Source organism: Myxocyprinus asiaticus, chromosome 4 (genome assembly GCF_019703515.2).
Source record: "Myxocyprinus asiaticus isolate MX2 ecotype Aquarium Trade chromosome 4, UBuf_Myxa_2, whole genome shotgun sequence".
NCBI classification, from domain to species: Eukaryota; Metazoa; Chordata; class Actinopteri; order Cypriniformes; family Catostomidae; genus Myxocyprinus; species Myxocyprinus asiaticus.
The window spans coordinates 40,868,149-40,893,661 of NC_059347.1; the positions used below are offsets into that span (position 1 = coordinate 40,868,149).

At 40.8% G+C, this 25,513-nt stretch overlaps 1 pseudogene; it reads left to right on the top strand.

The window, feature by feature from the left end:
* LOC127439939 (probable voltage-dependent N-type calcium channel subunit alpha-1B) overlaps positions 1-25,513 on the top strand; it is a 194,125-nt pseudogene that overhangs the window by 52,547 nt on the left and 116,065 nt on the right.

Genomic DNA, 25,513 nt, shown 5'->3' on the forward strand with positions numbered 1-25,513 from the left:
TTATAGTTTATTATGTTAATAAGCACTCATACTCTTATGGTGCTCTGAAGATTGCTGACTAAGACTACAACTGACAGTAATGTTGCTCTATCAGGGGAACAGGCGGCTGAATTCCCCTGTGGGACAGAACCACCTGCGCTGATGTGTGAGAATGGTACTATTTGTCGGGAATACTGGATCGGTCCAAACTTCGGTATTACTAACTTCGACAACATCCTGTTTGCTGTGCTCACTGTCTTCCAGTGCATTACTATGGAGGGATGGGTGGACATCCTTTACAATGTGAGTCCAATTTTCAAGCATGTTTGTCAACTTTTATGAAAAATGTAAATAAAATTCTCAGAAATTCTCCTTCTTAAACTGTTTTGCAACTTGAGAAGAAAAGAGATGATTCTACAATAGCTCCTCTGTGGTTTGTTCACTAGATTCCCCTTCTAATTAACGGATTTGGCTATTCCAGTAGTTTCTGTGGGAACGATGCTTAATGCTACTCGTACAATGACATTCTTGCAAATTGTGTGCTTCAAACATTGTGGCAATAGTTTGGGGGTGGGTCCTTTTCTGTTCCAGCATGACAATACCCCTGGACAAAGTGAGGTCCATAGACACATAGTTTTCTGAGTCTGGTGTGAAAGATCTTAACTGCTCTGCATGAGCTCAGAGCTGAGGCACTCTGAACACATTTGGTATGAATTGGAATGCTGACTGTGAGCCATGTCCCACTGCCCAACATCAGTGCCTTCACTTCACTAAAGCTATTGTGTCTGAATGGGAGCAAATTTTCACAGTCATTTTCCAACATCTAGTGGAAAGCTTTCCAAGAAGAATGGAAGCTCTTATTGTGCAAACAGAGGTAGTAATGCCTTTGATTTTGAAATTGAGTGTTCAGCATGCACATATGGGTGTGGTGGTGTTCTGATGTCTACATACTTTTTTGCTGGAAAGAAACCCAGTAATGCTTCTTAGAGAACCTTGGTGGAATGAGCTGATGGCTGAAGGGTGTTTAAGTGAAAAGTTTCAAAGATACTGTAAATGTGTTTAACCCACACTGTGGAGAAAACAGATATCAGTTCCTTAGGTAAATATACAGAAAAAGAACCTCAATCACAAAACAAAAGTTCTGCCAAATTTTTTTGTCATGAATTCCCATTCACAGTAATGCTCAAATTTTATGGGCTTCTCTTTAAAATGATGTTGAGCCATGAGCCATGAGTACAGCCAAATTGGATCTCTGCTCAAAGCTGGAGTTGGTAACTTACATTTATGTTGACAGACTGAATAAACTAGAACTCACAGCCACAGTTATGGTTGTCCCTGAATTCATTAAGGATTTTAAGACAATGGACATAAACTTTTTTAAACTTCTAGTGATTGTCATCTCCTTCTTGTTTAGTTTAATACTTTAAACAGTACCTATGCTGCTCTTCATGAATCCCTGGCTGAATGCCATATGGAGCACCAGTGCATCAGTCTTTGATGTCTTGCTGCTGGTTGGGCTGAACTTCTTTGAACCCCATGCTTTCAGAAGTAGCACCCCGCTGCTCTAGTGATTCAGGATCAATAGACACCTGCCACCGAGGTGGGACCCCACTGAGTCTGACCACTGTGTAGTGAAGATGATGTCTCTCTGCACTGTACAAAATAACATAGCACCTAATCTCAATGAGGTCCACTTCACAGCTTATTCTGGCCAAGAAGTGCCTACTTGGACAGGATGAGGCCATCTGAGCAACATAACAGTTGTCCACATTTAACACTGAATCACAGCCAATCAGAACATATTTGACAAAGCCAACATACTGTTATTCTACAGACTTGGTTTAGGGTTTTTCCAAAATGCCTAAACCAAGACCAAAATTATCAGTTGTAGTGCGTCCTAGAGCTTTTGAGCTACAACCATCAAATTCGGCACATACTGTACCTTTAGACTGTTCTGATAAAACTTCCAGTTTTCCTGTAACTGACAATAGAATTCTATAGATTTACATGATATAATGTTCAAATGGAATGTTCTACTGTATCAAACAATACTCAAACAACTTGCTAAAACTCAATAGCAATGCCTAGCAACCAACCAAAACACCCTAGTATTCAGCTAAATCATCCTATCAATGCCTAGTAACCAGCCAGAATGCCTAGCAACTAGCAACCTGTAGCATCTGGACCAATCAGACACACAATTATTCATTTTTAATGAATAATCCAACAGACGTCTCAAGACCATAACAAGCAAAGGTCCAAGTAGGCCCAAGCAGACTCCGAGATGTCTGGTCTCCCACTAATCATTATCAGCTCTTACTCCCTTTGCTGACACTAGTCCAGCAACTAGTGGACCTCAGAGACATTCCAGGTGGGGGAAGGTAGCCACATGCAAAAGCAAAGGAATGTGGAGAAGAAACTCACTCCCCCATAGGAAAGATACATAAAGCCCATAAAACAGATTTTCTTCATTAATTTATAGACAAACTGTTCTATAAATGAACATGCATATCCTCAGGACATTGTGTGTATGATTATTACTGTCTCGTATAGTGTCTTTTGTACTGTATACCGTTTTGTGCATGCTTTATGAAAGAGATAATATACAATTATTGGTATCATGCTTCCTATCAAATTAATCTTTCTGAGAGTTGATAGACGATCAATATTGAGTGTTCGCTGGATGAACAGATTAATTGATTGTAATGTTAATTCAGCTACATCAAGTTAATTCTATTAACTGATCCAAATATTTATAATTGATTATAATGAGTTATGATTAATTATTCATATTCCCCTTTTAAAGATAATTTGACTGTGGTATATTTTGATAAATAATCTCATCCCTGTTTTTAAAAGATTTCGCTTCAAAGCTGTACCTAAATATGTGTAATATTATTTTCAATAAGCCATGAGAATAATATTACTCCAATAAGAGAATTAATCATAATTCCCTTATTAAAGCTAATTCCTTACAATAGAAATTGTGTGCGGATACAACGAGACGTTGTATTGCGATTTTAATGGTGGAGAATTTTATTCAGACAAATAATCTAGTTATTTGTCATTTATCTAATTTGTAATGGTTGTTGAATGCGACTAATTCCATTATTAATTTCCTTACATAATAATGTAGAATAAGGACAGTTTAATTTAATTCCTAGCTCACACATACTGTTTCCCTACATATAATGGTGGAGGAACGCGGGCACTTTAACCCATCCCGTGTACATTTATACTACCAAATTTGCTACAAACCACTTAATAATGCACTGGTTGTGTATCAGTCTGTCTGACTGAAATGCCAGTGTAACATTTAAACTTCAAATTTTGACAAGTCTAGTTGATGTTTAATGTAGTTTGGAGAAGCAGGAGTCAGTCCAGAATCCTGCTCCTTATAACTACTTTAAGGAAACGAGACATGGCAACACACAGGTCAGTTTCTTCTATGTCTTCTCTATCTTAATCAAACATGTCCCACATTAGCCTTTCTGAAACTTCCTAAAGACCCTTTAGTCATATTACCTTGGTGTCAGATTTACACACACACACACACACACACACACACACACACACTTGATGTACGGTGCATAAATATGACGTATGGTGCAAAAATAGAAACCAAGCGATCAACAGAATGACGTGTCGCTTGTTGCTTGTCACGGTCACTGGAAAGGACAAAAAGTCATGGAAGAGGTTCCATTTGTCTTGTGTTGCTTTATACAATGCATCTAGTTAATAAAATTAATAAAACAGCTTGAAACAAAGTGGTTGCTCATTTAAATAATAGTGCAGTAGTTTCCACACTGAAAAAATTTGTATGAAATATGTGTTGACTTTGTAGCCTTAAGTTCTGCATCCAAAAATGACGTTTATTTCATAAACATAACTCTTTAAACGAAGAAGAAAATACAGTTGTGCTCAAGAATATCTTATTTACTTTGTATTAAGTGCCTCAAAACATTAAATATATTTCAAAGATTTGATGCCATGAACCTTGCCATGAAAATTGGCAAATCCATCAACTAGTTCTTTCTCTGAATTTGCAAGAATTGGCTCGTATTGGCAATGACTTTGTTTTTCTGGAGAACTGTTAAAAACCTGTGCACCCTGATTCCTGGAAATGACATGGTCAGCCAAACACACATTTTTATTGTGAAAACTGGTCAGTCAGTGGGCATGCTGTCTGTGACCTAGACAACACAATGGCAAGATCTTAAAATGTTTAGCTTGATTGGACCCACCATGCAGAATTTATCACTGGTGTCATGTTCCTCTGTATAGAGGGTGTCTAGAATCACTGCTGTCAATTACACAGTAAGTTATGCTCATTACATTTCAGATCCATTGCTAAAGGCTGCTCTGGTTCATATTTCTTACCCCATCATGAATTATCTCTGTGTCTAGATTTTAATTATATAGTGTCTTTCCATCCTCTCTCCAAGGCCAAAAATATAATGATTAATCACACTGTCCTATGAGGCTATTAGTGTTGAATTTAGCCCCATGGTACTGGAGGATATATAAAATCTGCTACTGGTCTGTTATCCATCATGAAGTGAATGTGTGTCTGTGTGCGTGCATGTTTAAATCTGACAGCAAGGTAGTATGACCAAAGGGTCTTTAGAAAGTGTCAAAACTAATGTGGGGCATGTATGATTGAGATGTGGAGACATATAAGAAGATGGCCTGTGTAGTCGCATGTCTCATTTCCTGTCATCATCAGTTGGAAATCCTCTTGTTAAAGAGTCCTTGCTCTCTTTTTCCCCATCCATTATCTCTTTATAGCAGCTGCTGATGGCCCTGGAAGTGCAAGGTGTTATCAAAATGGAAAAGCACACACACTCTGACACAAATCTGTATCTTTAGTCATTTATACAGTACATGATCCATATGGTTGCATGAGACTCACCCTCAAGTTTAGCCATTAAATTATCTCCCTCCATCGTCAAAAATTAAACATGATGTACCTCTTATTCCTCACCCCAAAATGAAAATTTGATCATTATTTATGAACCCTAATGTCGTTTCAAACCCCTATTACTTTTATCTTCATTGGAACACAAAATTATTATTATTATTATTATTATTATTATTTTTATCTTAGAAGTTAGTAGAAGTTGTCAATGTGACTCCTGCACTATTTTCCAAGTCTTCTGAAACAACCCAATAACTTGTGTGATGAACAGAAGTTGTAATTCACTCTCAAATCAAATCATTGACTGAACTTGTATACAGTGCCTAAATCAAACAGCCTGATCTCATGAAATTTACGTGAACATGACAACATTTTTGCAATTCAAAATGTATGTGCTGTATAACACGTCTGGCTGCAGGTTTCCAGTGAAATGTCCAGCTGGGGGTGCCAAAAGCAAGTAAAATGGTGTCGTATTCAGATGCAGTTTTAAGGTGAATTTTAGTTAATTTAAAAAAAAAAAACATAGCTCCCTAATCTAAAACTTTTGCCTGAACCTAACCAATAGTGATTTAAAATATAAATGAGTCGTTAAAAATACATCCTTACCTGATGTGATGCCACGCGAGGATCAGTCTTGTGAACGGTGAGCTCTGCGCACTTTGCTAGTTTTAATACCTTTTATGACATAAACCGGTGAGATTCGATACACTCTGTTCCATAACTGTTCTAGGCGGACAATATGTCAAAGAATTCAAAATCCTCGGGCTCTGGAGACATTAAAAGACACTTACGTGCTCAAGCTGATGCTCCCGAGCAAGCCTCAAGCCAGGGAGTCGATTTGGTCGGGGAAGTGCGGGCAATGCAGCGAGAAGTGTTGAACATGCCGGCAATGCTAATGAAGGTCGTTGCTGACTTGGAGGGTCTTGCTGTGATACATCGATCGATCACTGCCATGGAGGCAAAATTTACTGATGTGGTTACAAGAGTGGGGGATGTTGAGAAACGGATCGATTATCTGGAGTCATCGGAGTGGGACTTATCTGCTAATTCGCGAGTGACCAATGGATGTGGAGCATGTCTCGGAGAAGTTGGAGGACATGGAAAACTGTAGCCGACGGAAAAACATCCATATCATGGGGTCCCGGATGGAGTGAAGGTACGGGATATGGTGGAATTCCTGGATGGGCTCTTTCCGAGTCTGCTCGACATAAGCTAGAAATCGAGTGAGCTCACAGGGTTCTGGCTCGGTGATCCGCTGAAGGAGACAGGCCCCGATCAATTCTGATCAAATTTATGAGATCATCCGATAAAGATCTTGTGTTACATGAGGCGAGGAGTTAAGGAAGGCTTTCTTGGAAGAACCACAGCATTTTCTTGTTCCCAGACTTTGCGAACTCGACAAGAGAGAAATGTGATCGATTCAAGGAATGCAAGAAACTTTAACATCAACAGAAGATCACTTTTGCACTGATATTCTTGGCCAAATAGATGCTAAGGATGGCCGTAAAACATTCACATGCCCACAGCAAGCGATGTCCTTCATAAAGTCAATGGAGTGAGTAAGTCACTTTGTCGTACTCACATTGCAGCCGAATGGACCGGCTCACTGAACATTTGCTTGACTGTTTGAAGATTCTGTGCGCTCTTTTTGTGCTGGTTCCGCCTAGCGGCTGGAGTTTATTTTGTAGAGCAACACACCCTCGGGACGGTTTTGTGGATGAATCTACACACTCTTTGTGCTTAGTCCACCTATTGGCTGGAGTTTATTTTGTGGAGTATTTCTGGCTAAGTCATTGGAGTAAGTAATTTGCTTGCACTCATGTTGTAGCCGAATACACCGGCTCACTGAACATTTGTTTGACTGTTTGAAGAATATGCCCGCTCTTTTTGTGCTGGTTCCGCCTAACGGCTGGAGTTTATTTTGTAGAATAATACACCTTTAGGACAGTTTTATGGATGAAGCTACACACTCTTTGTGCTTGTTCTGCCTATTGGCTGGAGATTGTTTTATAGATTATCTTTTGCTGTGTAATTCTGTCTCACAAAATTTGAATAGAAACAGCGGACTTGAGCAATCCGACGGCAAAGATGTTGTGGGGGCTCTCGTAGATGTACATGGACTGTTGAGTTTGGAGGGATAGACACCAGTTGGCGCTGTCGTGTGTGGGGTTAATGCACGTGTTTTTCTTTTTTCTGTTTGTTTGGTTCTGGGGAATGTTCGGGGTTTGACTGTTGCACTAATGTTGGAATGTGGTTTTTAAATCCTGTTTTTGACACACAATCTATTTTATCTTACATGTCAAAATTTAATCTTTTGATGGACTCAGTCCTTATTCATAGTGAAGCAAAATTGTGCAGGCCCCCTAGAGCAACAGTGATGCTTCACAGGATGTGTAAAAATCTTGGTCTTACAGATATTTGGAGACTTTTGAACCCATCTGGTAGGGACTATAAATTTTTTTCTTCAGTCCATAAGATTTATTCTAGAATATATATATATATATAGATATATAGATATATATATATATAATTTCTTTTTTTTTTTTTTTTTTTTTTTTACACAGTACTGTACAAAAGTCTTAGGCACATAAGATGTTTCACAAAAGCATTCGTCTTAAGATGGTTATTTATATCTTCAGCTTTAGTGTGTCAGTAGGAAATATAAATGTTAGACTCCCAAACATTAATTTTGCAAATAGAAAAGTGTAAAAGAGGTCGCAAGAAGCAGTTTTCCTTTTTCAGGTGACGCTTTATTTCCCCTCTTCCTCGACACCACTTTACAGTTACCTTTATACACTCTTTAAACACTAACACACACACTGTTTCTACAAATAACTTTCACTACTCGGGAATCGTTGCTCTGGCTCGGCTCTGTCATATCCAGTCTCCCTCACTGAGCGTTGTGTCGCTCTCTTTATGCTGCTCTCCCCGTGCTCACTGAAATTAGAGACAGGTGTTAGACAATTTAGCTCAGGTGCAAGCGCCCTTACCGCTTTCTCTCTCCGGAGAGAGATGCTTGACCACGCCCCCGCTGCCACATATCCCCACCGCCCGACTCAGGCCGGGGCGACATCCGGCCTGCCTACCACTCCCCCCCCATTCCTGGAAAGGAAGTCGGCGACAGCCATCTGAGCCCCCGGTTTGTGGACCACCTTGAACTTAAACGGCTGAAGAGCCAGATACCAACGGGTGATCCGGGCGTTAGTATCTTTCATGCGGTGGAACCACTGGAGTGGGGCGTGATCCGAGCAGAGGGTGAAGGCCTGCCCCAACAGGTAGTATCGGAGAGTGAGGACCGCCCACTTGATGGCGAGACACTCCTTTTCCACGGTGCTGTACTTAGTTTCCCTTAACGAGAGCTTACGGCTAATGTACAGCACCGGGGGCTCCTCCCCCTCCACCACCTGCGAGAGCACAGCCCCCAGCCCCCTGTCTGAAGCATCTGTCTGTAAAACAAAAGGGAGAGAGAAGTCAGGTGAATGTAACAGCGGCCCCCCGCAAAGTGCGGCTTTAACTTGCGTGAATGCCCGTTGACACTGCTCCGTCCACTGGACCGGATCTGGAGCTCCCTTTTTAGTGAGATCAGTCAGCGGGCTGGTGACGTCCGAATAGTTAGGCACAAACCTTCTATAATAGCCAGCCAGCCCCAGGAACTACCTCACCCCCTTTTTGGTCTTGGGTCTCGGGCAGGTCGCAATCGCCGCTGTCTTGTCAATTTGGGGACGCACCTGCCCGTGGCCCAAGTGGAACCCCAGATACCGTACCTCCACCCGCCCAATCGCGCACTTCTTCGGGTTCGCTGTGAGTCCCGCTCGGCGTAGCGACCTCAGAACTGCCCTCAGGTGTTGCATATGCCGCTGCCAATCATTGCTATAAATGATGATGTCATCTAAATAGGTAGCGGCGTAAGCTGAATGCGGCCTGAGGATTTGGTCCATGAGACGCTGAAATGTAGCCGGGGCTCCAAACAAACCGAACGGAAGTGTCACAAATTGGTGTAATCCGAACGGTGTGGAGAAGGCGGTTTTCTCACGGGAAATTGGTGTCAAGGGGATCTGCCAATAACCCTTCGTCAAATCCAATGTCGAATAAAACCGAGCAGTGCCCAACCGATCGAGCAACTCATCAACGCGAGGCATTGGATACGCATCAAAATTAGACACCGCGTTGACTTTTCTGTAATCCACACAGAATCGCACAGACCCGTCGCTCTTAGGTACTACAACAACTGGGCTGGACCAATCACTGTGGGATTCTTCTATTACCCCCATATCAAGCATCACATCCAATTCTTCCTGAACAATTTTCTTTTTGTGTTCGGGTAGTCGATAGGGGCGGCTACGTACCACGACCCCCGGCTCGGTCTCGATGTGGTGATGGATGAGGTTTGTACGTCCCGGTAGAGGGGAGAACACATCTGCAAACTCCTGTTGCAACCTGGCAACCTCCGCGAGTTGGCTCGGTGAGAGGTGGTCTCCGCAAGTGACCGGGGTGAACTGTTTATGTTTTGAACTCACCTCCGGTCCGAGCTCCGCCTTCTCGGGAACCACCATAGCCAACATCACGGGGACCGCCTCCCTCCACAATTTTAGGAGATTGAGGTGGTATATTTGACGTGTGTCCCCTCTATCGGTTCGTTTAACCTCATAATCGAGATCTCCCACTCGTCGTGTGACCTCAAAGGGTCCTTGCCACTTGGCAAGTAATTTAGAGCTCGATGTGGGAATCAATACAAGCACTTTATCTCCCGGTGCAAATTCCCTTAGCTGAGTTCCCCTGTCATACAGTTGGCGCTGTCGTTCTTGAGCTTGGAGCAAATTCTCCTGTGTTAGTTGCCCCAAGGTGTGGAGTTTTGCTCGAAGATCAAGAACGTACTGAATTTCATTTTTACTGTTTGAAGGTCCCTCCTCCCAGGCCTCTCGCATTACATCAAGCACGCCGCGTGGGCGTCGCCCATATAGCAGCTCGAATGGGGAGAAGCCAGTGGAGGCTTGCGGGACCTCTCGTACTGCAAATAACAGGGGGTCGAGCCATTTATCCCAATTTCTAGAATCATTGTGCACGAACTTACGAATCATGTTTTTGAGGGTTTTATTAAATCGTTCCACCAGGCCATCCGTTTGAGGATGGTATACACTGGTGCGAATCGATTTAATATTTAATAGTTCGTACAGCTCGTGTAGTGTCCGTGACATAAACGTTGTGCCTTGATCGGTGAGGATTTCTTTCGGAATCCCCACCCGGGAGATTATTTTGAAGAGTGCCTCCGCAACACCACGTGCTGAGATGTTGCGAAGAGGCACTGCTTCCGGATATCACGTTGCATAGTCCACTAGGACCAATACAAAGCGATGTCCGCGTGCTGACCGTTCTAATGGCCCGATGAGGTCCATTCCAATTCTCTCAAAGGGGACCTCGATCAAAGGGAGAGGGCGCAATGGCGCTTTTGGGGTGGCCGGTGGGTTAACCAGCTGGCATTCGCGGCATGCCACACACCACCTGCGGACATCGCCGCCAATGCCCGGCCAATAGAAATGGGCTATTAGACGGTTCAGTGTTTTCCTTTCTGCTAGATGACCTGCCATGGGATTATAATGAGCCGCCTGGAATACCATTTCCCGACGGCTCCTTGGAATCAAAAGTTGGGTTGTATCCTCTTTGGTTCGAGTGTCCTGTGTCACTCGATACAACCGCTCATTTATAATTGCAAAATAGGGGTATGAAAGTGCGATGTCAGGCTGGAGTCGTTGACCATCGATAACTCTCACTTGGTCAAAGGCGTGTTTGAGGGTTTCGTCTCACGACTGCTCCAAAGGGAAATCCCCCTCAGGGAATTCCCTGAGAAGGGGAGGGGCTGCAGCCTCTCCCCCTCTCTCGTCATCATGACATGGAGCTGACGAGGACGGCCCCGGCTCCGCCTCCCCTGCCAGAGCATCGCACATCACACATCTCCCTATTTTCACACAGGACCCATCCGCGCAAATTCCCTTTAATAAAACTCTAAAATCAGGCCAATCAGTCCCCAAAATCAGCGGATGGGTGAGGCGGGAACTAACCGCAGCTTCCACTCTATGCTTTTTCCCCCGGAATTTAATTGTCAGGGTCACCACCGGATACTTGTGAATATCCCCGTGTACACACTTCACCTTCACCGTTTTGGATGTGACCAATGCCTCGGGTTGAACCAGGCATTGGTGGATAGTGGTTTGATTACACCCGGTATCCACCAACGCTTGGTGAGTACCCCCTTGACACTTACCGGTATCCGGTATGCTCTGGCCCGGTCGGGGGCAGCCTGTGGGAGGTCAGAGACCTGCACCACCGTCCCCAGCTCCATCAGAGGGCACTGATCTCGGAAGTGGCTCGGGTCTCTGCACCTCCAGCAGGCCGGCCCAGGCGCTACGCCCGCACTTGCGTCGGTGGGCACCCCCCCCCGAGGGGGAGAGCGGCGGGGCATTGGAGTAGGGGAAGGTGTCGCCTCCCACATCCGGGGAACTGGTCTCAGGGGCTGAGTTCCTCCTCGTCTGCGTGGGGCAGGAACGGGACCTGGAGAGAGAGCAGACGAGAGAGAGAGAGGGGAGGGGGAAGAAACAGAGGGAGGAGAGAAAAGGTAGGAGGGATCTTCCGTCCTCGGGATTGCCACCATGTGGTCCTCCGCAAGTCGGATAGCTTCCTCCAACGACGCCGGGCGGTGGCACTGGACCCACTCCGCCGTTCCTTTTGGCAGTCGAACTATGAACTGTTCCAGTACCACCTGGTCGATAATTCCCTGGACGTCGCGATCCCCCGCTATCAGCAATCTTCGGCAGGCGTCATGGAGCCGCTGGGCAAAGGCAAATGGGCGGTCAGAGCTTTCCAACTTCAAGCTCCGGAAGAGTTGACGACTTTCCTCCGGAGTGCGACCAACCCATTGCAAGATGGCTTTTTTTTAGATCTCCGTAGGCCAGGAGGCTCGACACTGGCAGTTGTTGAGCCGCGAGCTGGGCTTCCCCGGACAATAGTGGGATCAGTCGGGCTGCCCATTGGCCGAGCGGCCAGCCCCAGATCTCAGCGGTCCGCTCAAACAAATCCAGGAAAGCCTCGGGGTCGTCCACCGCCCCCATTTTCTGTAATGCTGGCGGGGGTAACGGCGTGGGTGTGTCCGGGGTCGCGGCTGAGGATGCCCCCTGGCTGAGGAGGCTCCAGATCGCCTGCCAGTCCTCGGCTTGAGCATGCATGAGCTCGACAAACCGGCGGTCTTGATCTTGTCGGAGCTCAAGCAGCGTTTGTTGGTGGTTCCGATGTAGGCTGGCGAGGGCTTGGAGGATCTCCGCCAACTGGGAGGACTCTACGGGACGACCTCCATCCATCTTCGACCCAAACTTCAATCCCGGGTTTCGGCACCAGTGTAAAAGAGGTCGCAAGAAGCAGTTTTCCTTTTTCAGGTGACGCTTCATTTCCCCTCTTCCTCGACACCACTTTACAGTTACCTTTATACACTCTTTAAACACTAACACACACACTGTTTCTACAAATAACTTTCACTACTCAGGAATCGTTGCTCTGGCTCGGCTCTGTCATATCCAGTCTCCCCCACTGAGCGTTGTGTCGCTCTCTTTATGCCGCTCTCCCCGTGCTCACTGAAATTAGAGACAGGTGTTAGACAATTTAGCTCAGGTGCAAGCGCCCTTACCGCTTTCTCTCTCCAGAGAGAGATGCTTGACCACGCCCCCGCTGCCACAAAAAGATTCTAATAGAAGAACAGGGAGCCCTGCAACATATGTCATGGCCCCCACAAAGCCCCCCACTGAGCATCGTGTCAGTCTGAGATTACATAAAGAGACAGAAGCAACTGAGACTGCCTAAATAGATAGAAGAGCTGTGGTGAATTCTCCAAGAAGCTTGGAACATCCTATCTGCCAACAACCAATAAAAACTGTGTCCAGGTGTACCTAGGAGAATTGGTGCTGTTTTAAAGGCAAAGGTGGTTTTAGCTTTTTAGCTTTTTTATGTTTACTGGACTTTGTTCGACATTAAGTGATAAATGAAAACTATTTATGTCATTATTTTTGAAGACATCCTCACTATGCAACATTTTTCACAAGTGCCTAAAACTTTTGCACAGTACTGTATATCTAAGTCCCTCATTTCATCTGTTGTTGATTGCTCAAGTGGAAACATTTTAGTCTCAGATCACGCCCTGGTGTGTTTAGAGGTGTTGCCACATATGGAGAAAAATAAATAATTTAGTTGCCGCTTTAATGTATCCCTTTAGCAAAATCCTGAATTCTAACAAATGCTAAAGGCTGAAATCAGTGTCTATATGGAGACCAACTGGTCCTCAGTATCCTCTGTGGGTGTGGCTTGGGAGGCATTTAAGGTGGCTCTTAGGTGCCGGATCATACAGTATGCCTCATTCACCAAAAAATCCAAAATACAAGAACTAGTGGAATTGGAAGGGAATATTAAAAGTGCCGAGGCAGAGCTGAAGCGCCGAATGTCGTCTAATGGCCTCAGAGAATTGACCTGATTGAAATACAGTTATAATACTATTTTGTCACGGAAGATGGAGTTTTGGCTATTCAGGGCAAGACAGTCGTACTTTGAGTTGGGGGACAAAGCAGGGATGCCTCTGGCTAGATATATAAAACAGAGAGTCTTTTTCTACCATTCCCTCTGGTGGCGAAATTTATATTAATAATGCTTTTAAAGAATTCTATCTTGAGCTCTATAGTTCCACGTCTTTGTCTACTGATGATGATTTTAGAAACTTTGTTGAACCATTAGAATTTCCTAAACTGACGACTGAGCAAAAATATTCTCTTGATTCTGAGATAAACTTGGAGGAGCTTGGTGAGGTAATTAAGGCCTTTCCTATAGGCAAGGCTCCGGGGCCAGATGGCTTTGCTGCTGAATTTCTTAGATCTTATGTTACAGATTTGGCTCCACTTTTGCTAGAAGTTTATACGGAATCATTAAAGAATGGAAAGCTTCCGCCAACCATGACACAAGCCTGGATCAGTCTGATTCTTAAAAAGGATCCAAACAAGAGTAAAAGTTACCGTCCAATTTCCCTGATCCAGCTAGACGTTAAAATATTGTCAAAAATGTTGGCTAACTGATTAAGTAAATTATGACATCTCTTATACATATAGATCAGGTGGGGTTTATTCGGGGCTATAGCTCTTCTGATAACATTAGGTGTTTCATTAATATCATGTGGTCAGTGGAGAATGATCAGTCTCCTGTCGCTGCCATCTCACTTGACACCAAAAAGGCATGAAATATGGTAGAATGGGATTATCTTTTTAAGATTTTGGAAATGTATGGGTTCGGGAATACTTTTATTGGATAGATTAAGTTACTTTATAGACACCCGGTAGTGGCGGTACAAACAAATGGATTAATTTCTGATAATTTTACTCTGGATAGGGGCACCAGGCAGGGTTGACCTCTTTCCCCATTATTGTTCTGTCTTGCTCTGGAACCATTAGCAGCCACGATAAGAAAGGAGGATGATTTTACAGGGGTGATGTCGGGAGGTGTGGGGCATAAGATTTTGCTTTACCCAGATTATATTTTATTATTTGTGTCCGACCCTACTAGATCTATGCCTTGCCTCCACAGAATGATTAAATCCTTTTCTAAGTTCTCAGGTTACGGAGTTAATTGGTCTAAATCCGAAGCTTTGGTTCTGACAGCGTACTGCTCGGTAATGGCTTTTCAGCTGGGCGCCTTCCAGTGGCCCAAACAGGGCATTAAGTATTTGGGTGTTTTATTCCCAGAAAATGTATGTGATTTAGTTAGAGTTCATTTTGACCCTTTAATAAAAAGATTTTCGAGCGATGTGGGCAAGTGGGCTTCATTACATTTATCTTTGATTGGGAAGGTTAACGTTATTGAAAGGAATTGTATTCCAAAATTCAACTACCTGCTACAATCTCTCCCTATAGATGTCCCCCTCTCTTATTTCAAGTAATTTGTTAGCATAGCGAAGTCCTTCATTTGGAATGGTAAACGTCCCAGATTACATTTCAGCAAGTTGCATAGGCCAATTGATAAAATTTTCATAATAAAATGATGTATTAATAAGTCCCCTTTCTGCTGGTCAGAGTGGACTGTGAGGGAGGTTAATACAGTTGGTGACCTATATGAGAGTGGAGTGTTGAGATCCTTTGAAAATATGGTTCAACATTTTGGACTTCCCAGGTCTCAATTCTTCAGGTATTTACAGCTGGCCACCTGCTCTGTACTATTTTTGGGAGTAGCATACACCCCCCTAAAGCGGCAGATACTCTGGGAGTGGTGATTACTGCTTTTGGTAAAGGTCATGAGGCATCAGTGTATTACTCCCTGTTATTTCAGAGTCTAGGGGATGGAGCTTTAACTTCTATCAAGAGATTATGTGAGACAGATGTAAACTTGGTATTGGAAGAGGGAGTGTGGGCTAGGATTCTAAAAAATTTCAAGTCTACATCTTGAGATGCAAGGGTACATCTTATGCAATTTAAGATTTTACATTGATTCTGTTGGACCCCCTCTAGATTGTATAGGCTTAGTCTGAAACACACACACCTGCTGGCGATGCTAATCAGAAGATGGAGACACAAACCATGATTTTGGTGGTGTGTTAAGATCCAAGAATTTTGGTTGAAGATTCAGAGTTTTATGTGTGACGTATTGGGTACTCAAATTTCATTTAGCCCCAGACTCTGTATTTTAGGTGATGGGACGGTCATTAATATAATGGAAAAACAGAAAAAATTGGGTCCTAGCCAGTGTTATGATCGGCAGACAAATTGTTCTAAGGGGATGGAAGTCGGCTGGAGCGCCCTCATTTCAGGAGTGGTGCACAGAGATGGGGAGGGTATTTGAGGAAATGCCATGTAGAAGGCTGGGGAACTTGGATTCATTTATAGAAATCAAGTTATAGAAAGAAAAATAAGTATTTATAAAGTCATGATTAGCCGTTAAAGTCATGATTTGAGTGAAAGTGAATAAAACACACAGTTGTTGTAGCACCTCTTGTGTTCATTTCACCTGGCAACTGCAGGGAATTTTACCTGGAGACACTTATAACAAGTTTTGCAAAAATGTATATAGAGTCATGTTTTCACTATGAGACCAGGTTGAAATCAAATGTAGGTTGTGAAATGACACGAGAGTAACTAAATATTGACAGAATTTTATTTTTTGGGGGAACTATTCTTTTAAGTAATTCATGATTGAACAAGTACTTTCATTTTGCAGTTAGGTGTATCCTTAGATGGTATGGACAGTGAATATGTTTGTTTAATGTAAGGAAAAATAGACATTTGGTCTTTGAAGTTGTAAGCATCATTCTGAATGACAGGGAATAGTTAGAGGGAAAAACTCTAATGGTGCTGTGGTTCGCTAAGGGCTACTGCAACATGATACTACACTAGACTAATGGAGGAGGCTGGTCTGCTGGGGCTGTGGGTTGCCTTCTGATGGCCAAGTATTTTTAGGAGATGTGCTTTTTTCATAATTTATTACAGCATGGCTGTCAAGAGAGGCAAATATGACACAGTGGCAACCTTTTCTGCTTCTAATCTAGACAATGCTTCTCTTCAAGATTTTTTCTCAGGTTACCACATTTATGCTTGTAAACTTACCAGAAATAGCCTGCAAAGTGTTTCCCTGAGGTACTGCATATATGTGTAACTGAGCTGAGCATGTTATCCTTGAAAATGCCCAGCATTGTTTAACAGCATGTTTGTTGATGTTTTTTCAATGGATAGAGTTTAAAAAAATAAATTACAACAAACACTGGTCAAAAATAAACAGAAGGCCTCTGGTCTGTGCATGCCACTTGCCATGTGTTTTGTTCTGTTGGTTGCTAGTAGGTGTTTCTGCTCTACTACGGGATCCAATTATTTTAGATGGCAGATCACATGAGTCCACCCGTCTTCACTCCAATTTATAGTCAGTGTTTCATGTTGCTGCTCATTTGGTGAACGCTAAAGTATGTCATTTATGTTCCTCAAGCGGAACTAAACAGTATTGCAAACATAAACATTGTTTTCCAGCAGCTTTCCTGAAAACTCCCCTGTCTGCCATTAATCAAACTAACAGTAGTTCTGCCCCAAACTTGCGGCATTGTTTATGTTAATGATGCTGTGTCAGGCAGTTGTGACGCAAAAAAAAAAAAAAAAAACTAAACAACTCTAGTTTAGATGAACTAACAATGAACAATAATTTTACAACACTTATTAAACTTGGTTAATGTTGATTTCAGTATATACAAATACATTTTTAAAATTGAAAGTTAAGTATGGTTATATTAGTTAATGCATAATGAACTAGAATGAACTAACAATTAACAATTGTGTGTCAAAAAATATGTTAATTAACATAACCAAGATTAATAAATGCTGTAAAAAATATTGTTCATTTTTAGTTCATGATTCCTAATGCAATTTATAATGTTAACAAATAGAACCTTATTGTAAAGTGTTACCCAATATTTTTATAGTGCCACATAGACCGTATGTAAATTTTTTGAGGAGGTCATCTTATGAAAAGTTTACTTATAGTTGTTTCTTCATATAAAGCTGGGATAGGAGAAAGTATTTTAACATAAAAATGTAAAAACATTTTGTATTTAAACCTTGCTTAACATCTGAAGATGCTGATGTCACTTATGTCACCTTTGCCAACTTACATTTACTTTGTCACTGCAAATTGCTGTTATTGTGAACTGACTCGTACTTTCATTAGAAATTATTTGCTATGAAGTTGTTTTTTTTTTACACGCAGCTTAGTCACATTCAAAACAAGAGTAAGCATATGGACAATATGCTTGTTTATACACAAAAAATATATATTTTTGCATATTTTTAGGATTTACACATTTTAATACAAAATTCCATCAAACTGAATAATTTTTAACTAAATGAAATAAATAAAATTAAAAATGATTTTCATTTATTAATTCACTTTTTTTTTTTTTTTTTTTTTTTTTGAATACGTAAATCTTAAAACAATTTTGCGGATTAGTAAAGGTGTATATGGGTTAATGCATCTATGAACACACCTACAGTATAACCCTGCTGCTGTCTAGCAGTTTTTAATGCTTGAACATGTCCTGTGTGAACAGCTTCTTAAGCAATAGATCTGCTCTACTCATAGAACTACTCATATCTTTTAATCTGGTCAAGTTTCCAAGCAAAACATACAGTATACTACCCTATAAAACCAAAATGCAGTAACTATGCCAACACAAAAACATAGAAAAATTACTTCAAAAGTCTTTGATTATCCCACCTAATGTGGATTATAAAATAGTTCATTTTATCTGCACCCGAGCATAGTTGAGCCAATCCACAAGTCTGTCAACCATAGATCATAGTTCAAGAGACCCGATTATGGTTAGAACTACATTTTGTAGAAATGTGCAGTTACTGGTTTTGCCTTTGCCGGCAGTACTGTATAAATGTTATGAGATTATGAAAACTGTACTTTTTTATAAGCTATGCTTTGCTCTTTACACAAAATCATATTTTTGTTTTCTCCATTAACAATTGATGTGCTAAATCACACACACTCATTTTGTTAAGTGGATTTTATGCTAAAGTGTTGCTTCTCTGTTTATTTCAGGGACGACAAGTTATCATTCATTCTTAAAGAGCAATTTAGCGTGCAAACTTCTCCCGTCTCTTCACTAATTAGGTCTCCTCACTGCAGAGTCCAGGCTGGATAGCAGAATATGTATCAGATCAGTGGCTTCTATATGGAGATCAATATTCTTCCTCTTGGTTCCTCATTTTCTCATTTCTAATAAAACTTTGATAGGCTCCAATCAGCGTGCAGCTCATTTGCAAGAGTAGCCAGATATTTCTCTGAAATGTTCAACTCAGACATCCAGTTATTTTGGGACATGTGCAATTAATTTTTTAGAACTCTCAGGATTTCATACTTATCTTAATTTCATTCTCTATAGTTTTAGACTGTGTTTAAACCAATGAGGTGTATAATACCTGGAGAAAGTTATCCGTTAGCATTCCCATTCATCTCTATTGCGTGGGCACATGTTTTTTCAACAAGTCACCTAAGCCATAAATGCAATGTGACTAACCACTCTGAAGTCACAGGAAAATAATGTCCTGACATTCTGACTATGCTGATTGGTTGTTGGCACCACAAGAATGCTTACAGTCCCAAGTTTCACTAGCCACTTTTCCAAGCTGTGATTTCAAAGGCGGCAAACAGGGAAATACTGTATAATAGACCATCACTAGCCACCAATGGAGAAAAATGTTATTTGGCCACAGAATGGTGTATTTACGGCACTTACCAGCAGGGGCTAACTGGACCATGCAAATCAGCCTAACCTTGAGTTCTTGGTTTGATTCCAGTTTGCTTTTTCCAGCTTGATCCAGCACTCATTGACTTTGTCTGAGATTGTATTAATCTTTGTCTCAGACATATTTATGAATATCATTGTACCAGTACATACAGTGCAGTCTACCAGAATGTCTGAACACTGCGCTGGCAGGCAGGGTGATCTTTGTGGTATACTGTGCCCATGCTCCCTGGCATACAACACAGTAGCTGTATTGATCAATTTGCTGTTAAATGTTGAAAAATAGCCCCACAGGGAGCAAAGATGGATTGCATTTGGATCCACAGAAGGGAGCCAAGTTCTGTCTGGTCATTTGGCTTACTAGAAGACCAGCCACCCTATAAAATAAAACATCTTCATTTGTACTGTACTCAATCTCTTAGTAACCCATATATGGCTGGGCGTGAAAATGCGGTAGTTTTAATCAATAAATTGAGGCAATATCAGATTTTATTCTGGACTCCTCTGAGCCTTGCATAATGTAAGATGGTTTTACAACATGCTGCAATTATGCACCTCCTAAGAGCTTCTTTAGAGCTTTGTGGATTTCCTGAGCACTTATCAGGTTTTGTCTTATTTTATAAACCACAATTTTGGAAGTTAGAAATTTTGGAAAACAGACTTTTTTTATAGTAATGTTATCTGACAGAATCTAGATTGTTGTACAGTGTGATGACAATTGTTTTGTAATTTATTCACCCTCTTGTCGTACAAAACCTATATGACTTTTTCTTTATGCAGTACTCAAAAGATGTTTTAACGAAAATCACGGACAGTCTTTTCAATATAGTGGAAAGTGCCTCAATTTACAGCTTAAAAAGGACCTAACAGTTTCATAAAAGTAGTCCATGTGGCTTGTGCGAGATGAGAAACAACCTGAAATGTAAATAATATTTCAGTAAAATTCTTGACATCTGTTGCATTTTCATGGCATTGTAAAAGAGAACTTGCATTGTTTTTTAGTGCTAAAGAAAGTTAACTTAAGCATTTTTACACAGTCAAGTTAAGCCGGCTCTGTGTCTGCTCACAATTCTGTGTAAAGACGCAATGGTGCATAAAAGCCAGACTAAATTAAGCCTGCTCTGACCCATCTCATCCCCTAGCATCAAAGGCAGTTTTGATGCTGCTTTTTTTCTGTGTAAACGAAATGCAGCATCAAAGCTGCCTTACATTTTGTTGTTGTCATTATCATATATTTCATAATTTAGTTTTATATTTAAAAATATAACTTCATATTTTCATTCAATTCATATTTCTTTATTCATAAATTTCTATATAAAACATAAATCTCATAACATTATTGATGCAATTGTAACTTCTGTGTAATTGCATTTACAGTGGTGGCCAAAAATATTGGCACCCTCGGTAAATATGAGCAAAGAAGGCTGTGAAAGAAAATCTGCATTGTTTATCCTTTTGATCTTTCATTCAAAAAATTCACAAGATTCTAACCTTTAATTGAAGTGAAACAATTGAAAGAGGGGAAATATTTCATTATTAAATAAATATTTTTCTCCAAAACACGGCCACAATTATTGGCACCCCTAGAAATTCTTATGAGTAAAATATATCTAAAGTATATTCCCATTCATATTTTACATTTTTTAGTGCACCTGGGTGACTAGGGACATGAAATTGTTCAGCCATGACTTCCTGTTTCACAGGGGTATAAATATGAGGTAACACACAGGCCAAATTCCCTTAATCATCAATCTCAGTGGGTTAGACTAAAGAATATAGTTCTGATGTGCGGCAAAAGGTTGTTGAGGTTCACAAAATGGGAAGTGGCTAGAAGAAAATAGCCAAAGCATTGAAAATGCCTATTTCCAACATCAGGGCAATAATTAACAAGTTCCAATCAACTGGAGATGTCAAGAATTGGCCTGGAAAAGGACGTGTGTCTATATTGTCACGCACGGTGATGAGGATGTTTCAAGTGGCCAAAAAATCTCCAAGGATCACAGCTGGAGAATTGCAGAAATTAGTTGGGTCTTGAGGTCAGAAAGTCCCCCCAAAATATCAGACATCACCTACAACACCACAAGTTGTTTGGAAGAGTTTCAAGAAAAAAAGCCTCTGCTCACATCAAACAACAAACTCAAGCGTATTCAGTTTGCCAGACACTACTGGAACTTCAAATGCGACCGGGTTCTGTGGTCAGATGAAACAAAAGAAGAGCTGTTTGGCAGCAAACATCAGAGATGGGTTTGGCATACACAGAGATGAAGTAGTCCCCAATGCCCACGGTTAAATATGTTGCTGGATCTTGAATGTTGTAGGGCTGTTTTTCTGCCAGAGGTCCTGGACGTCTTGTACGGATACATGGCATCACAGACTTTATCAAATACCAACAGATAAAAATTTTAAACCTGACTGCCTCTGCCAGAAAGCTTACAATGGGCCCTGGTTGGATCTTCCAGCAGGACAATGATTTACATTTATGCATTTGGCAGATGCTTTTATCCAAAGTGACTTACAGTGCCCTTATTACAGGGATAATCCCCCTGGAGCAACCTGGAGTTAAGTGCCTTGCTCAAGGACATAATGGTGGTGGCTGTGGGGATTGAACCAACAACCTTTTGCTTACCAGTTCTGTGCTTTAGTCCACTATGCCACCACCACTCCTTCAAAATCAAGGTTCTGCCATGGCCATCCAAGTCCCCTGACCTGAACCCCATAGAAAATTTGTGGGGTGAACTGAAGAGGAGAGTCCACCAACATAGAACTCTGAATTTGAAGGATCTGTGGAGATTCTGTATGGACGAATTGTCTCAGATCCCTTGTTATGTGTCCTCCAACCTCATTAGGCATTATAAGAGAAGACTCTGAGCTGTTATCTTGGCAAAGGGAGGTTGCGAAAAGTATTGAATAAAAGGGTGCTAATAATTATGGCCAATGTGTTTTGGAGAAAAATATTTATTTAATAATGAGATATTTCCCCCGTTTCAATTGTTTTACTTCAGTTAAAGGTTAGATTTTTGTGATTTTTTTAAATGAAAGATCAAAAGGATAAATTATGCAGATTTTTTTTTTCACAGACTTCTTTGCTCATATTTACCAAGGGTGCCAATATTTTTGGCCACCACTGCATGTCTGCTTTGAGCAGCATTAAATAGTTTGTTTAAATACACAGTAGCTGTGTTTTCCACCATGCAAACATGCAATTGCATGGGGCCCCAGACATCAGGTGACCCCGGTCGGAAAGCTGTGCAAAATGCTTAAGGGGTGACGGGTGACGTGTTGTTCTGTGTTCATGCATGGATGCTGTTTTCTGCCATCTCGGAGCAGTTCATGTGCATTATGAAGGCAAAGTGCTGCAGGTTCACCCATCCGCACAGTTCCAAATATTTGAAGCCACTTGAAGTTATTATACAAATGTAAAAACATGACAAAGTATCACAGAAATAAAGGCGGTGACAGCGTTACATCAGATTTTGTAATGAGGAACATGATGAACAAAATATATTCCACTGCAGTGCACTATCAACAGTCAAAATAAAAGCTCCAGGTAAGGCAAAGTACAACAGAAATATATTACTGTTGTATACAGAATTATCAATAATAATAATAATAATAATAATAAAAATAGTAGCCTTATAATAATTAAGTATTATATTAATTATAGAATAATTATAATAATAAACTGAACTGGGCAACAATAAATAATTGTTGGATAATTAAAATAACAATAACAACTGGGTTCCCAAATATAAGTGAGTATAAGTTGTAGTTTATTGCACACCCTATAAATTCACAAAAAAATTAAATTAAATTAAAAATGTTTTTTAAAGAAATATGTAGGTAAATATTGTTTTTTTATTGCTGTATTTGTGCATATAAATTATATTTTTTATAGTATATATTCAATAAAATTGTTCCTTGCGTTCAGTTAGTGGAAAAACTGTGGAAAATATGCGTTTATTATCCTTAAGTATATTTTTATTGGATTTTGAATGTACTTGGCTACAGTTGCTGTTAGGATGAATAGGGTGAATTTAAAATGGACTTTTATGTAATTTCTGAGCAAATAGCACAAACATACATATTGAATTTCATCAACAGACTGAAAAACATCGGAAATTGTAACCCTGTAAATACACCTTTCAGATGCAGCTTCTGTTGCACCTTTGCAGTGTAAAGATGGCTAAAGTTAGCACCAAAACGTATGATATACCTTGAAATCATACCTTTTATGATACTTTTGGGTATTTTTTAAAGCTTTAAAATGAGGCACTTTCCACTGGCCTTGTATTGACCAGATGGATCACAATATTTATTAAAACATTTCCTTTTGTGTTCTGCATAAAAGAGAAAGTCATACAGGTGTGGAATGACACGAGGGTGAATAAATTATGACAGAATTTTCATTTTTGGGTGAATTATTCCTTTAATGGTTGTAACCACCGAAGACTTTGGGGGGGGGGTGTACCCTCCCCAATGTTTTGAATTTGATCAATATGAGTTTCTCAATGACCGATTCGTAAAATTACCTTTGGTCCCCTCAGTCTTGAATATTTGCTTACATCATTGTTGCAGTTATGTCTGGAATGATTTCTGCTGGATGGCTGCTCATTTGAGCAACAGCACATATATCCAACTCTTTCCTCCTATAAGATGGCATCCTCCTTAAGTGTTCTCCTGCACATTGGTCTTCCAGTCCTCTGGGGTCCTTGATGAGGTCTAATGAGGGATGAATGTTCCTAAATCATACCATCCAGACCTTGGCTCTTATAGAGGTAATCTGATTATCTTGGACAATAGAACTTCACGTCAGTGGAAAATTGGAATCTAGTATCCGTTCTTTCTCGTCCTCTGTGCTCTCAAATTATCTGTGGATGTGCAGCAGACATGTAATGTTCTTACACTTTTGTGGCATTTTAGAAACCTCTACTAAATGGCAATGAGATATTTCCATTTACAATATAAAGGTACTTTCTCAGGATACTTATAGGGGAACAAAACTGAAGTGGCACATGTTCTGAATTATCTGTAGATGTTATCATTAAGGCTAAATCTCAACATGAAACAGACGTCATTTTCTTTTGTCTTTTTATGGAATAACAAAATAGAACATGTCAGAAAAGTACTTGGAGATTTGGGTAATGATGCAGGCTGGATTTGTGACCACACCATAATTCAAAATGAGCATGTGCTCTAGCCACTACAGTGTGGTTTCAACCATATCCTTTTGTCTTAATATTGAAGTCGTTATCTCATTCAAATCTAGTCAGTCACCTAGTCATTCCATTAGTTACCCAATACAGGCTCTGTCTCACTAATCAGTGTTAATGGGAAGGAATAGGCAATAATGGAACCAATAATGTCACTTAAATATTGATAATAAAACAAGCCCAGAGTTCTCAGCTAAGAGAAACATTTTGCTGGACGATTATGTCCCTTCAGAGTCAGCTAATGCCAATCAGTAAATTAATAAAATCTCTTATTGTCATTGATGAGATGAGCAGAAGACTTTGAATGATGTTTGATAACAGCCTCTGTGTTCATTTGCTGTCTCTGAAATTATTTCATACTATAGATTGTTGATTTTTCCGAATGTAGGACTTGAGGTGTGTGCAAGGGAGAGGGAAGCTGAACCATCCTAGTTACTACACATACTGTATCAAAAACCTGTATTCAAAGGCAGTGTGTGTAAACTGTATTGTAATATAGAAAGCAATTGCCATATTTGTGTTTTATTTTGTCAAATAGGCATCCTTATTAAACTTAAAAGGATTTGTGTACTGGGAGAATTTGAAGAACATGTGTATTCGCACCTCATAAAATGGGGGTATGGTGAGGTTTAATACTGGATAATTAGGTTAAAATGCTGAACTGCCATATTCCTGACAGTCTGATGTATTGTTAGCAGATGCTCTTGCATTACTTTGGTAATCTGGTGAAGTCTGTATTCAGCTCCCAGGGGAACACAGACCTCTGATCTATAGGATGGGGGCCGGGCCATGGAAACAATATCATACATTATGGCTACCAGTTAACACATTCTGATATTGCTTAACCACTCTGGCAATCACATTGGAAAATGATTCAAGCATTGTCTGAGTAGCCCCCATGCCTCTGCTGTGACAAGTCTACAGTGGGTTAGTGCTGGAGTATGCAAATTAATAATCAACATTCAAGTGCATGATAAATGGTTTTCCTCCACTGTGATTCCTGTGTAAATACATTTACAGTATGCTGACTTTGGGCAACCTAAAGAAGTCTGTGTAAACGTGGTACATTTGCCACTTCAATGCAGCTTCTATGCAAAGTAA